The sequence below is a fragment of the Tupaia chinensis genome, unplaced genomic scaffold (genome assembly GCF_000334495.1).
Source record: "Tupaia chinensis unplaced genomic scaffold, TupChi_1.0 Scaffold000671_2, whole genome shotgun sequence".
Classification (NCBI taxonomy): Eukaryota; Metazoa; Chordata; class Mammalia; order Scandentia; family Tupaiidae; genus Tupaia; species Tupaia belangeri.
In genome coordinates, this window is record NW_006160194.1 from 1,474,692 (window position 1) to 1,479,751 (window position 5,060).

The 5,060-nt window shown below is 46.0% G+C and overlaps 1 protein-coding gene and 1 pseudogene across 3 annotated transcripts in view; one reads left to right on the forward strand and one right to left on the reverse strand.

The window, feature by feature from the left end:
- The window catches only part of TDRD9 (tudor domain containing 9), a 147,804-nt gene that overhangs the window by 25,028 nt on the left and 117,716 nt on the right, over positions 1–5,060 (forward strand). The window lies entirely within an intron of this gene.
- LOC102496775 (ribosome biogenesis protein BRX1 homolog pseudogene) overlaps positions 1–5,060 on the reverse strand; it is a 6,015-nt pseudogene that overhangs the window by 294 nt on the left and 661 nt on the right.

The following is a 5,060-nucleotide window of genomic DNA, read 5'->3' on the forward strand; positions in this document are numbered from 1 at the left end:
TCTTTCCCTCTCAGCTTCTGCACCCCCTTTGCTGCTTCTCCCTGTATTTTGCAGCGGTAATGGATCTTACAATATGCTGATGCATGTTTGGTGACCGGTAGTGAGGGTTTCCACATAAAGCTGGTCCTCCAAAAGTTCCCTGGGAAATCTTTACGAGGTCCTTTTTCTACAAGAGTAGCATCATCTTCTATGATCTGAAAGTTCCGGACCGTATCCTGTTATCCCGAGTGGTGAAAGTAAACACACGGTCCACAAATGGCCGACTTTTAGGATGATGCCGTGGTGTACTAAAGATCTGAATTAAGAGTTCTTTTAATAAAGCATTATGTGCTAATTCATTGAAAGGATCAAAAGACAAAAGGGGCTGAGAACCTTTCAAACAGTTTCCAGTCAGCTTTAGTTCAGCAACGGTATGAATATCTCTGTCTCTCTATATATATAGACATATAGAGATATTCTTTTTTTTTTTTGGAGAGGTTTTTGCTATAGGGCACATGCACTCGCCAGACAGAGAGAGACAGAGAGACAGAAAGCGAGAAATCACCCCCCAAGGGGGATGGCCACGCCACAATCCCTTCTCCTACATTCTCCTCCTGGGATCTTGGGCACGCACACACATGTGCCTGGCATGAGTTTAAACCACCGGGTCCGAGAGTCAAACCGTGGTTGGCTATATGGGAGTCCAGTGACATAGCCATTATGCTAACTGCTGGTCCCAGGAAGGGTATGAATATTTTGAACAAGGAATTTAGCAGGTGGCCCATGAGGGGAATTTGAAAGCCACATATAGAGATCCTGTTTTTTCTTAGCTTCAAAATAGATACATTTATTGCAGTTTTTCGTTTCACAGACCTCATTAATCACAAATAATTTATCTTTATGATCCATTTTAGTATCCGCTTTAGAATGAGGCATCAGCGTCCTCAAGTCCTGCATTAATTCCTCTGGAAGAAAAGATGAGAATTTGTTCCTTATTTTTCCACTTGCCCTTGCAAACAGGGCCCGAGATACGATCTTTCTCCTTCCTCCACCTCCTCTGCCACCACGCGCAGCTTGACTGGCGCCCCAACATCTTTTCCGTTTCTTCTCGGCTTCTTCGCCTGCACCGCCAAGCCCCCACGCCGTTTCCTCTTTGTAGGCCACCATCTTCCCTCACTGCCTGTGCTCTTGGTCTTCGAGAGATTTTTGTTATAGTTCTGTTTGCCCAGAAAGATAGAGACAGAGGAGCTAGAAAGTAAGAAATCACCCCTTAGAGGGGATGGCCACACCACAATCCTTTCTCCTCCATTCTCCTCTCAGAATTTACACATGCCTGGCAAGAGTTTTAAACTTCTGGACCTAGGACTCAAACTGCGGTAGACTACGTGGGTCTCCAGTGATAGAACCATTACGCCACCTGCTGGTCCCCAAATCACATTTCTGTAGGACTGTTTATGTCTTACGCGAGTTCTTTTCTTTTTTTGCCATAGGGTGTGTGTACTTAGAGAGACAGAAAGAGGGGGAGTGAGAAATCAAAATCACGCACTTGGGGAATGGCACAGTGCAGTCTCTTCTCCATTCTTTCAGGATTTGGGGCACACGTGCACATACACCTACTGTGATTTTCACCCCACTGAGTCCCAGGACTCAGACTGTGGTCAGCCACGTGGGAATCCAGTGCCTTAACCACCATACTACCTGCTGGCCTCTATTATTATTATTATTATTATTATTATTATTATTACTATTTTGAGAGGTTTTTGCTATAGGGCGCGTGCACTCGCCAGAGAGAGACATAGAGACAAAGCGAGAAATCACCCCCCAGGGGGGATGGTCATGCCACAGTCCCTTCTCCTCCATTCTCCTCTCGGGATCTTGGGCACGCACGCACACGCGCCCGGCGTGAGTTTTAAGCCACTGGGTCCAGGACACGAACCGCGGTCGATTATGTGGGAGTCCAGCGATATAGCCATTACGCTAACTGCTGGTTCCCTGTTATTATTTTTTTTAAATTCATGATTGAGTGGATGCACATACATGAGGGACAGATTCACAAAGTGAGAAAGAGAGGGACCCCCCCCACACACACACACACACAGGGTCTGGTCACAGTACAGCCCTGATCCCAGTCCTGCATGCCCAGTGTGTGTCAGCCTGACAGGGCCTGGGAATTCCACCCTTGATTACCACGTGGGATGCAGCGTCTCTCGAAGAGCTTGCTACCGCTGTGCCATGACATTGGCCCAAGTTGCATAGGAATTCTTAAAGTACTCCTTTGGTATATGTTGCAGATATTTTCTTTCAAGTGAGCACCTGCTCCCTCCCACCTGTTCGGATTATCATGTTAAAGGAGTTATCAGATACTATTTCTATCTTTGCTTAGAACCATCTTCCTTAGAACAAATGCCAAAATTGATGGAGTTGCTCCCTGCTGCCCCCTCTGGTACTCCCAGCCCCTCTCTGTTCTACCAGGCCACCCCATCGCCTACAGTCCTTTCCCCAGCGCCTTCTGTGGAAGCCACCTAGCCTCTGACTCGCTCTTGATCACACCTGGCGTACTCTTACTTGAGTAAATTAATGAGTTAATATCATCCAAACAGTAACCAAAAGAATACCGGTAAAATTATTTGTATCACATAAAAGTAACTCTAGTTCAAACAGAATTTTCTTAAAGTTGGGTAGGTTCTCCAGAGAAGCAGGGCCAGTAGGGCATGTGTAGATGCATAAGAGCAGATTGATTACAGGATCGGCGTGTGTGGAGATGGTGGTCTGCCTACCACCTGCACGCTGGAGAATTAGGGAGGCTGGCAGTGTAATTCAGTCTGAATTGGAAAACCTGAGAACTAGGGGATCTGATAGTATAAATCTCAACCCAAGGCTGAAGGTGGGACGAGCTGGGGTAGGGTCTGCAGCTGGTCAAATCCTGAACTCTGAAGACTCAAGAACCAGGGTCTCTAGTGTTAGGGCAGGAGGAGAGGGTGTCCTAGTGCAAGGAGACAGGTAATTGGCGTTCTCCTTCTCCTTCCGTGTGGTAGGCCCTCCGTGGAGGGGATGTTGCTGCCCACATTAGTGAGGTACACCTCAGTCTGCTCAGTCAAGACCGATCCCTTTTGGAAACACTCTCACAGACACAGCAACAGTCTCACCATCTCTCTGGGCATCCCTTAACCCAGTCAAGTTGAGGTGTAAAATGAACCATCTCTGGGCCAGTTGGTGATGTGGTGGTTATGGTAGCTGGAACCCACGAGACTGACTGTGCAGTTCATGTCCTGGCCTGGGTAGTTTAAACATGGTAGGCACATATGTGTACATGCCCAAGATTCTAAGAGGAGAATGGAGGAGAAGGGATTGTGGTGTGACCCTTCCTCCCAGTGGGTGCTTTCTCCATACCTGCACAAGCCCCACCCCAGTGCACATGCCCTACGGCAAAACTTAAAAAAAAATTATCATGTAAAGTAAGAAATTTCAAGAATTGGTCTCGTATAGCCTCTTCTCCGACAGTGCATTTAAGTTAGACACTGATAGGAAAACATAATTAACGTATCATACATGTCACTATAATTGTACTTTTTCACTTAATGTTCTGAATATTAAACAAAACACGTTGTTAGAGGGTGCATGCACTTTTACCAGAGAGAAAGAAGTACTCTCTGATGGGATGTGGTCACGCTGCAATCCTTTTTGCTTCCCTTTCTGCTTCCCACCAGGACTTTGGGACCGCATGCACATGGACCCACAGCCAGCATGTTGTTTAGATCCACTGGGCCTAGAATTTAACCACTGTCAGCCATGTGGGCTGACTCATACCATGCAGAGCCGAACCAGTGTACCGTGGGGTGGCCCTGGTCTGGACATTTCTATCTGAATGGAGCCATGATACTCTTTAGAAATGATACATATTAAGGGACCAGCAGTTGGCATAATGGCTATGTCGCAGGACTCCCATGTAGTGGACCATGATGTGATTCCTGGGCCCAGTGGTTTAAACTCACACCGGGCGCGTGTGCGTGCGTGCCCAAGATCCCAAGAGGAGAATGGAGAAGGGATTGCGGCGTGGCCATCCCCCCAGGGGGTAATTTCTCGCTTTCTGTCTCTGTCTGTTTTTGTCTTTCTGGTGAGCGCAACGCACTCTATAGCAAATACCTCTCAAAAAAAGAAAAAAAAAGAAAAAAGAAGTGATACATATTAAGAGAGGGTTTGCCACAGTTTTAGCTGTCCTGATGTTGGGCATTTTTTTCTGGATTTAACTATTATAAAAGATACACAAAGGTACCCTTCCTCCATGGAGCCCTTCAGATTCTTAACCCAGTTCTGCCTTTGTCCATGGCACCGACAAGCACGCTCGGTCACTTCTCCTTCGCTGGGATGGCAGTTTCCTGTCTCCCCCACTGCTGCATCTCTGCTGTGTGAGGTCGGGCCTCGTGTAGGTGCTCAGTGGACATTCACTGAGCGAATGAATGCTTCCAGAGTCTACCTGCGCTGCTCTGTTATACAAATGATGCTCTAGGGAGATTCCGAGGGGAAAATGCTGGGTCTGTAGGAAACCTGTGTTTTTAGTTTTAATAGGTACTGCATATTATTCTCCAGAATAAATGGTCATGTCCACCTACCACCCTCCTCCCATAAATATTCTGAGAATATTTGCTCTTTTTGTCAATTGATGGGTGAAAAAATGGTTTCTTATTGCTACCTGGTGACTAAGTTTGAGCATATTTTATTTACTGCTTCTGGTTTTTTTCCCTGACTTAAAAATAGTATTTCCCCCCTATATAAAGAAATAATTTAGGAATTCTAGAACACAGAGACTTCCTGGCTTTTTGGAAATAGTGTACTAAATTGGGGGGGGTGGTTCTTTATTGTGAAATTTTTTTGTGTGTGATTTGTTATGTACATTCGATCATTGTCTCTATAGCACACAATGTATTTTTCAAGGTGTCCATGCAGTATGTAATAAGCATTGTTTTCAGTAGAGAACTTTTCAGTGTTGTACCTGTTAGGAGTTTTTTTTTTACCTAAGTCCCTCCCGCCCACCCTCTGCTGCCCCTTCCCCTCCCATGTATCTTCTTGTGGCTAAACATTTC